The sequence below is a fragment of the Odocoileus virginianus genome, chromosome 4 (assembly GCF_023699985.2).
Source record: "Odocoileus virginianus isolate 20LAN1187 ecotype Illinois chromosome 4, Ovbor_1.2, whole genome shotgun sequence".
Lineage (NCBI taxonomy): Eukaryota > Metazoa > Chordata > Mammalia > Artiodactyla > Cervidae > Odocoileus > Odocoileus virginianus.
This window is the reverse complement of record NC_069677.1, coordinates 73,335,889-73,346,246: the sequence shown is the minus strand read 5'-3', so window position 1 is coordinate 73,346,246 and position 10,358 is coordinate 73,335,889. Positions and strand designations below refer to the sequence as shown.

Here is a 10,358-nt window from a genome sequence, read left to right as displayed (position 1 = left end):
AGCAACCTAGATGCCCATCAGCAGACGAATGGATAAGGAAGCTGTGGTACATATACACCATGGAATATTACTCAGCCATTAAAAAGAATTCATTTGAATCAGTTCTAATGAGATGGATGAAACTGGAGCCCATTATACACAGTGAAGTAAGCCAGAAAGATAAAGAACATTACAGCATACTAACACATATATATGGAATTTAGAAAGATGGTAACGATAACCCTATATGCAAAACAGAAAAAGAGACTCAGATGTATAGAACAGACTTGTGGACTCTGTGGGAGAAGGTGAGGGTGGGATGTTTTGAGAGAACAGCATCGAAACATGTATATTATCTATAGTGAAACAGATCACCAGCCCAGGTGGGATGCATGAGACAAGTGCTCGGGCCTGGTACACTGGGAAGACCCAGAGGAATTGGGTGGAGAGGGAGGTGGGAGGGGGGATCGGGATGGGGAATACATGTAACTCCATGGCTGATTCATGTCAATGTATGACAAAACCCACTGAAATGTTGTGAAGTAATTAGCCTCCAATTAATAAAAATAAATAAGAGAGAAAAAAAAAAAAGTTGGAACACCGAGTGGCATGCCATGAAGTACAGGTCTTATTCCCAACATAATGGAGAGCCTTTAAAGGCTTCTGAACAGAGAGTGACCATGCTGGTTTGCATTTTACAAGGGCCTATGGGGCAGCTGGGTGGGTCATTGTGCAGTGGGGCAGTCTGGAAGGCATCCCAGGAGCTCTGAAGCAATGGGGATGATTCTGGGGAGGACGGAAAGGCACAAAAGATGTTAGGCATCCAAGTGTCAATGAGGGAGATGTTAGGGATGACTCCCAGGGTCTGACTTGGGCAACCTGCATTGGTGATGCTGAATGCTGAAGAGGGGACCCAGAAGGAGCAGCAGCAACTGGGGGAATGTGGTGAGTCCCTGAGGCTCTTTTGAGTTCAGATTGCCTGGAGTACGTGCAGGAAAGAGGTCCAGCAGGCAGATTAGCACAGGGGTCCCGTGCTCAGAGGGTATGCTGGGCTAGAGATCGGGGGCTAGGGATCCATATGGAGGCAGTGGGTAAGCCTCGAGAACAGATGTGTCTCCTGGTGAGCATGTGTTGGAGAAGTAGGTCCAGGAGCAGCCACAGCAACCAGCAAAGGAGACAGAGGAGAAGCGTCCGTGGAGAGGAGCAAACCCAGAATGCACGTCCACATGTGGATAGAGCCCCAGGGCAGTGCTCTGAGGAGGAGGTCAGGGGCATGCCTGGGATGCTGAGGAGGGATAAGATCCAAGGATGGCCATTGGACTGGCAATAGGACCTTGGCAAGAGTGTTTGCGATGGGTGATATGAGCAGAGGCCAGACTATCTGACCTGAGGAAGACCTGAGAGGGAGAAAGGGTAAACAGGGGCCAGTAGAACTTGCTCTGGGGTGCAGAGGGGAGGAGACAAAAACAAAGGAGCCAAGCAGCTTCTCAACTGAGCCCTGAAAGTTCCTCTCCGCTTGAAACTGGAGCAGTTGCGTTCCCCTCAGGCTTTTGCTCATGCTCCTCCCCCCTGCCTTGTAGCACTTGGTTTCTACCCTTCAAGGGTGGCTCCTGTTGCTACCTGTTCTGGGCTCCCATAACAACAATAGAACCTATCACCCAGGAAACTAGAGGTCATTACGCCCATTGCACAGATGAATAAACCGAGGCTTGGAGCTCTTCCCTAACACACACCATGTGTTCCTCCCGCCTTTATTATCACAGGTAGCAATGGAGACGATACGTGTGTTGCTGAGGGCACAGACCCCGAGTCACACATAAACGCCACTACCCCTCCTCGCGAGCTGTGTTACTTTAATAAAGAAGCCTGCATCACCTCTCAGGGCCTCTGTGCCCCTTCCCAGCTGTTATAAGTGTGCATGAGGCTGTGCCAAGTTCCCAGTGCTGATGGGGGAGTTGTTGGTGCCCAGTGGGCACCTGATGGTTGGCAGGATTGAGGTTGGTCTCTTCCTCTAAGCCACTTGTGAGCCCTCTGGGACAAGGCTGCTGTGTTCATTCTCTTTGCCAAGCATATCCTGTAGCTTTAAGATGTTCATTAAGTGGAATTGAGCTGAAATGAATCCCAGAAAGACCCAGTGACTGGGGAAGGCCTCATGGCTCCAGAGGCCTCCACGCCCCTACTGCTTGCATACCAGGCTCCCTCCTCCCGCTACCGCCCTTCTACTCCGCCGTCCCCACCCCCTACCCTAAGCCTCCCTAGTCAGCCTTGTGTTTATCAGTCCCCGGGCCACACCCACCACTCCTGCAGCCACAGATGGAAGCCTATGACAGTTCGGACTTAGCTATGATTTTGGGCTAACTCTGCCTGGGCCGGGAAGATCCCCTGGAGAAGGAAATGGCTCCCCACGCCAGTGTTCTAGCCTGGAGAATTCCATGCACTGTGTAGTCCATGGGGTTGCAAAGAGTTGGACACAACTAAGCGACTTTCACTTCACTTCATTGCTCACCTAGCTCCTTGTGCGCCAAGGTGATGGGGCAGTGGTCCCCCAGTGATTACACCCCCCACTAGGTGCAGGGTATCTCTGCATCCAAATGACACTGGTGTGGCAGCCTCGTCCCCTGTGAGTGGCTCTGGCCACTAGTTTATATTTTTATTGAACAAACACTCCGTGTTGACAGTCCTTGCCTGATGCTGGCACAAGGCTGATTCGTTTAATCCTCAAAACAACCCAATAAGAGGGGTCACTTTTATTAGTGCCATTTTATATTTGGAGAAACTGAGGCTCAGAGAGTTTAAAATAACTTGCTCAGGGCCACACAGCTCGTAGGTGGCAGAGCCAAGAGTCAAACCCTGGACCCTCAGAGCAGAGTCTCAGCTCCAGAGAGCTCCTAAGTGCATCCCCTGCTCCTTCCTCTCCCACCAGAGGGCCCTTCAGCGGTCTGAAGCCCACCTTGGGCCTCACCCATCCCTGCCCCCTCAGGACCTCCGCTGCCAGCAGCACACCAGCCTGAGTGGGGGTTTGAGCACAGCCTGGGGCCACTGGGATCCTTCTCAATCCAGCTCTGAGGACCCTCCACGCCTTTCTTCTCTACCCGCACCTTCCCTCCTGCAGCACTTGCAGCAGGCCACCTGGGCCTCACTCGGGGCTGAACTTGCTCCCTTCTCCCCATGGAAAAATGCAGCAAAGAGCGGGAGGGGCAGAGTGTCCCACCCCTGGGACCCCAGCTGCATTGCATGTTACCTGTGGGACAGCAGTGCTTGCTCAGGGTGGGCACACATGTCTGCTTTCTTCCCGGAAGGGCCTCGCACGGCCTGATGTCTTGCTCCAGCTCTGGGTCTCACCCAGTGCAGGTCACTTGCTGCTTTGAGAGGAGTTATGGCAGGAGATTCAGCAGAGGCAGGAAGAAGAGAGACCCCCACAGCCCTGGCTCTGCACTCCTCCCCCCGGGCAAGGAGCGCCAGCTGGCCCCCATCCTCTGTGCTCCATCCACCCAGGTTCAGGTTGTCCCCAAGCGGTGTTATCACAGCCAGTCCTGTGTGATCACCAGCCAGCCTTCCTGCAGCGCACGGACTTCACTTCAACCTCCTGATCCAGCCATGTGTCCTATGGATGTTGCCAAGTAACCAGAAAGCTAGTGCTTTGTCTCTGCCATGGCATTTGTTTTTGAACTGTTTGTTAATCTTTAGGTTATAGTCTTTCAAAAATAATTTAACTGTGTTTGAACTCTACCCCACCCATCATCTGGCACCGCTATTAAACCTTTACTGACTTTTCTATTTTTCCTGTTTCTTTCCAACAAGCATGTTTTTACCTAGAAAAATCACAGTGTACCATTTGGCTCCTACTTTTTACAATAAGCATTTTTCCATGCTGAGAGGGCCTTGTCACCATTCTTCGAATGGCTGTGTGGGCAACCAGGAGTTATTTAAGCCTTCCACTGCTTTTGAATGTGGGGGGTGTCTCTAACTTTTGTCTTTTATACACAGGGACTTGATGAATAACTTTTTGCAAAAAAACTCTTGGCCTTAGGACTGATGGCCAGCAGTGTCATTTGAACACTGCTAGATATTTTTCTCTGTGATACTCAAAATTATGACTCCTGCTATATTTCTACCACTTAGGTCTCTTCTCCTCACCAATGACACCCCTCCTGGCCCCTGTAGAGGGTGGCCGGCCCCTGGGGGAAATGGCCTGACTTGCTCTAAAGTCCACCCAGGTCCTGGGGACCTCCTACGGTCTTTCTTGTCTCCAGCAGCTCAAACACAGGCCCAGAACTGAGAGAGACACCTCCAGGCTGATCCACAGGTGCCAGGTGATGTGACTGCTTTGATCTGCAACTCCTTCCCCCTCCCCCAGCTCTGGAGAAAGAACTGTAGGTCACAGACCTTGTGTGGGCACCTTCCCAGAAAGAGCTGATCCGCACCTGTATGGTCCAAAGAGGGACCCCTTGTTCTCTCTGCCCTGTCAGCTTACTGGCTGTGTCACCTAAGGCAAGTCGCTCAACCTCTCAGCGCAGCACTGGCCTCTCCATGAAGGTCCATGAAGCGTGAGCGGGACTCACAAGCCCTCGACATGATCACCACTGGTAGCGTGGTTATTTTCTCCAGGCTCAGCAGTGCTCCCTCCTAGGCCCTGTTCCATCCTCAGCTGTTTCCTGCTTTTCTCCTTAGGAGGCCTCCTTTCTCCAGAAATGTTTTCTTAGAGGAGACTGGGAGACCCTTAATCCAGCCCCCGCTGTGGAAGCTGCGTGCGGGATTGGGGGGTGGTCACCTGTCACCCAGGCCCAAGGTGGCTGACCTCAGGCCCAGCCTGCCTGTCCCTAAGGGCTTAACTGGAGCCCCATCCTCTCCTGCTGCTGGGGATGGAGTTGGGGGTCCAGGAGGGGCACTGCAGGGTGAGGCACCCTCCCAGGTCCCCTCTCCCCACTGAAGCCTCCCCTCGTCCCCTCCACGTGCACTAGGAGAGACTGGGCGTCCCAGTCCTCGCCCTGGAATTCTACCCCCTCACCACCCCCCTGCCTGGGAGCCGGAGGCCTGGGCTGCAACCCAGACACATAGACATTTCCTCACCCCGCCCTCTCCTTGAATCTGCATACTTGTCCACAGCAGGGTCAATCCAAGGGGGCCCCAACGCAGGGTGTGCTAAGCACTTTTCGAATTTCTGAAAGTTCCCACCCAGCCTGAACAATTTTGATTGTCCCCCGGGGCACCAGATCCTGCTCTGCTCCCCGTCAGGCTCTGGGTCAAGGTCTGGCCTCATGCTCCCACCTGGCTTCTGAAGGCAGTCCGGTTCTTTTGTCAGTCTTGCTTCTTGACCCAAATCTCCTCCTCCTGGATTTGTCCAGGCCTGGGGCCTCCTCACCGGAAAGGCCTCTGGCTTCCTCTTTCCTTCCCTCCCACCCACCATAGCTCCCAAGGGTTCTCTGCGGCCTGCTTCTGTCTCCTCTGAGAGGGAATGGGTCCTACCTGGCTGGGCACACACCCTCTGCGCTGTTTGGACGGACCCCATATCAGGTGGATTGTGAGCTTTCGGGGCAGGGACCAAGGACAAACACACAGAGATAGGAGGATGCCCCAGGAGACTGAACAGGAGCCCTGCTGTCTGCGGAGTGCCCCCACCACACCTGGGATCCCCATCACACAGACCTTACCTCCCAGATAAACAGACCTGGGCCTTCTGGGGCACCTGACCTGATGCAGCCAACCCTTCCTCTGACAGTTCCCTACTCTGTCCTCTGCCACCCCCGCCCTTCCAGGAAGAAACAGCTCTGCTTTCTCAGTGGTGTTTGGGGCCTCCAGAGCTCTGTGGGGCCCTTCAGCTGGGCCGGGGTCCCTAACACACCCTGGGCCCTGTTCCTCGGGTGCTGAGTCACCTGATGAGGTCACTTTCCAGTGATCTCCTCTCCGTGAGGCCTCCTCCCTGGTCATGGGTCACCAGCCGGGAGCGCCAGGGGGGTGTGGCCCCATTGCTGGGAATTCGGGAAGAGAATGTTGATTGCTTCCGTGTGAAACCAATGGGGGAGGAGGAGGAGGGCCACCCAGACTGTTCAAACCCAAGACCCGGGGAGTCCACAGCTCCCTGACACTGAGGTGCTCTGAGAACCTCACTCTGGCCACAGTGGCAGGAACGATGGCCAGCAAAGTGGGCATCTCCTGCTGGCCCTTCCCCATATCTCCTGGTTCCCCCCTTCCCACTCTCAGGTTATGAGTTTAGGTGGGTGGGCCCCACTGGGGCAAAGGGCATGGGGCCCAGGCATCTGCTGAAGCAGTCGGGAGAGCATGCTTTCTTCGGGGGCTTCCAGCAGTGGGGACGCCTTCCTGGATGCGGGAGTGGGGGAGGGCGCAGATTCTGGGAGAATCTGCCCCAGGATGTGACCACTGAAGGAGCAGGAATGTGGGACAAAGGTCACTGAGGCTTGTGACTGTGTCCCTCAGGCTCTGGGTCCCGCTGGACCTCAGCATCTGGACTTTGCCATCCTGTGAGGCAGTTGTGTTGATCTTGGCTTCCTGTTGCTCACAGGTAAAGTACGCTGACGAATCCAATAAGCCAAGGTTTGGACAACACCAGGCAATTCAGAGCGCGGCCTCAGAGCCAGAATCTCACATAAACTCGAAGTTGCCTTGCTAGGCAGGTCTCGTTGTTACTACTCGGAAGAAGTAGAGGAGTAAAGGTCGGAGGTGAGTGTGGTTTGGCACCTGTGTCTGCTGAACACAGACCTCATCCTTCTGCTGGGTCTCGTGCCACGGAGCCCTAAAGCCATGCTGGAGTCAGGCCCTGCACGTTGAAGACACGAGGATGGAGGCTGGACTGCCCACCACCGAAGGAGACAGCCGAGCTGCAGAGGCTCCAGAAACACGTGGTAAAACAGTTCCGTGGGTGGACATGGTCACTAAAATTCATGCTCACAAAGAATCTGTAATAATGAGGAAAAGGCTATGTCATGATGTCAAATAAAAAATAGGACAAATTTATAGCTCACACACACATATATATTTATATAATACTCACAATTATGTCTTTCAAAAGGCATAGAATTTTTTAAGGCTAAAAGAAAATATAGCAAGATGTTAAAAAGATGATCTTTCCATGGTGGAAATGTGAGTTTTGTCATCTCATTTTTTCTACATCTTTCTCATTTCCTTGATAAATTTGCTTTATAATGAAGCAAATATAATAAGCTTTATTTAAAGAAAAAAACAGAAAATCACTTGGTCACATAGCAGTTTTCCATAAGGACCATTTTCAGAATTGAAACCAAACCAATCCTTTGTCTGAGAAGGCATCAGGGAAGCTACTCTTGGTCCAGTTCTGCCTTGGCCACTTTCCCCTGACGCTCAAGTTCCAGTCACTGACCTCGGCCAAAATTCACACCCATCCCGTGCCCTCCTATGAAAACTTGGCTACTCAGGGGACTCACATCACACCGCTGCTTGGCAGTAGTCCCCCTCATGGTGAGCTCCAGCCCACAGCAGCCTTCAGGGAGCTCTGAGCATTGTGCCCCTTTCGCTGGGGAGAAAATGAAGGTCCAGGAGACCTAAGGATTTGCCCTCAGTGTCAGGGCTGGGCAGAGCTGGAACTTGAACTGCAATCCATCTGATTCCAAAGTCCACACCGCTGGCCATGATGTGACGCAGCCTCTATTCTAAAGCCTTCCTGGGTCACTTGTTTGTCTCTTTCACAAATATTTACTGACCACCTACTATGCCCATGACACAATTCTTATTCACAAAGGAGACGTGGAGAAAATCTGAGTTATCAGCACACCCCGGCAGCTCACACTGTAGCCCTGTTGTCTCAAAGCGGGATGTGTGCAGCCTGAGCGGTGCTGGGTCATCTTTTAAGGAACAGGCAGAATACATCACACCTTCTATTTGTAGCTGTTTTCTAATAATTTTTCATTTCCGCTCTTAAGCGTTTATAATAAACATGATATCCTGCACACTGCATGTGTGCTCAGGGTCTCAGTTGTGTTCGACTCTTTGTGACCCTTCAGAACATGGCTTCTCTGTCCATGGGATTCTCCAGGTAACAGTGCTGGAGCGCGCCAGGCAGGATGGCCGATATCCAAAAGTCTACAAGCAATAAATGCTGGAGAGGGTGTGGAGAAAAGGAAAGCCTCTTACACTGTTGGTGGGAATGCAAACTAGTACAGCCACTATGGAAAACAGTGTGGAGATTCCTTAAAAAACTGGAAATAGAACTGCCATATGACCCAGCAATCCCACTTCTGGGCATACACACTGAGGAAACCAGATCTGAAAGAGACACGTGTACCCCAATGTTCATCGCAGCAACCTAGATGCCCATCAGCAGACGAATGGATGAGGAAGCTATCTATGGTCCATGTACACAATGGAACATTACTTAGCCATTAAAAAGAATATGTTTGAATCAATTCTAATGAGATGGATGAAACTGGAGCCCATTATACAGAATGAAGTAAGCCAGAAAGATAAAGACCAATACAGTATACTAACACATATATATGGAATTTAAAAAGATGGTAACGATAACCCTATATGCAGGACAGAAAAAGAGACACAGATATATAGAACAGGCTTTTGGACTGTGTGGGAGAAGGCGAGGGTGGGATGTTCTGAGAGAATATCATTGAAACAAGTATACTATCAAGGGTGAAACAGATTGCCAGCCCAGGTTGGATGCATGAGACAAGTGCTCGGGGCTGGTGCACTGGGAAGAACCAGAGGGATGGGATGGGTGGGAGGTGGGAGGGGGGATCGGGATGGGGAACACATGCAAATCCATGGCTGATTCATGTCAATGTATGGCAAAAACCACTACAATATTGTAAAGTAATTAGCCTCCAACTAATAAAAATAAATGAAAAAAATTAAAAAAAAAAAAAAAGAATACTGGAGTGGATTGCCATGCCCTCCTTCAGGGGATTTTCCTCACCCAGGGATCGAACCCGTGTCTCCTGCCTTGCAGATGGAATCTTTACCACTGAGCTACCAGGGACTCCCATACTCTATAGTGACATCCTTATAAAACATAGGCGATAACTCTTTGATTGGCATATGATCTTGTTTGTACGTCCGTGTACATGAAACTATACATCATGGTGATCAGGGAGGGCTTGTAGAGAAGGTGGGAGCTTCACTGGGATGTGTTAATCTGGGCAGAGTGAGAGAAGAGGCCATCAAAGGCGACACCACAGCCTGGTGGGGACAGGTCCTGCGGACTCAGGGGATGGGATGTCGGCCCCCTCGTCCCTGCCTCCTCCTTAAGGCTCAGAGCCTGCAGAGCATCGGCTGGCCCTGGCAACCTCTGGGCCCCTGTGGTTCAGCCTGTGCCCACCTAGTCCAGCAGGTATGCTCCCACCCTGGCCCAGGACATGGCCCCGAACTCAAGGTCTTTGGAGTCAGATCCTCTTCCTCCTCTATTCCAAGAGCCCCTCCTGTTTCCTTTTAGACCCAACTGCTCCCTCCATCCCACCCCTTTCAGCCCAGCCTAGCCCACCTTGAACCCTGGGTCTGAGGTCCTCACTCCCCACCTCCTCAGCCTCTGCCCCTCTGTCCCTTCCGCCTGCACCTTGTGGGACTGACTGCCCTCAGGACCCACTGCCTGGGAAAAGCTGCTCATTCTCCAAAATTCAAGGCCAGGCGGTGGCCGTGGGGCCACCTGGAGGTTTTCTCTTGGGTCCCTGAGGCCACTTCCAAGCCTTTGCCCCTTGAGCCCTGCCTTCTGTAAGCACGGACACCCAGCCCAGGCCCCAGCGGCCCCTTCCTTGCCTCATTCCACTGGGCGCTGTTGCACCCCTGGAATGCCCACACTCTATGCTGGCACATCCCACTGCAGCTGACCTCACACTTCACCATCACACAGCACCTTAACACCTTCAATTCGCCCATTTATCTGTCCCCACCTACTTCTATTTCCTTCTAGCTTAGAACCCAGAGAATTTCCAGCAAGGGCTAGCCATCTCCTCGACCGAGAGTGACCAACCCTTAGGCTGTGCCCTGAGTCCATCCCTTTCTGCTCCCTTGGGCAGTAATCTGCTCCTTCAAATTTGCTCCCCTCCCTGCTGCAGCCTCAACTCTCTCTTTTGAACCTCTTCCTCCAGCAAATTTGCTTATGTTTCCATATTTCCCCACATTAATAACAGAACAATCACCCACCTCTTGGCTGCCTCTTGCCCCTGCCCTGTCTTTTGTCCTTTTTTATGGTTAAGCTTCCTGAGATTGTCTCTATTTTTCCCTCAATCCATTGCACACTGGCCTGGGGATTATACCATCACAATGGATTGCTCTTGACAAGAGCACCAGGGACCTTGTTAACTTATTCCCTGGATGCCTGATCCTGGCAGGCTCTCCACAGCCTCGAACATGTGCTCATGGGAATTTGCTCTCAGTTTAGT

At 52.1% G+C, this 10,358-nt stretch overlaps 1 long non-coding RNA gene across 2 annotated transcripts; it reads right to left on the bottom strand.

Moving 5' to 3' along the window:
- Positions 1 to 1,815: 1,815 nt before the first annotated feature.
- LOC110125922 (uncharacterized) lies at positions 1,816 to 6,042 on the bottom strand. Of its 2 annotated transcripts, none has more exons than XR_011487358.1 (3): positions 5,853 to 6,042; positions 3,221 to 3,341; positions 1,816 to 2,088 (listed from the first exon to the last, which is right to left on the bottom strand). It is a non-coding gene; the product is annotated as an uncharacterized lncRNA (long non-coding RNA). The 2 variants fall into 2 exon arrangements; XR_011487359.1 differs by having other exon boundaries at positions 3,221 to 3,338; positions 5,853 to 6,041.
- Positions 6,043 to 10,358: the final 4,316 nt, after the last annotated feature.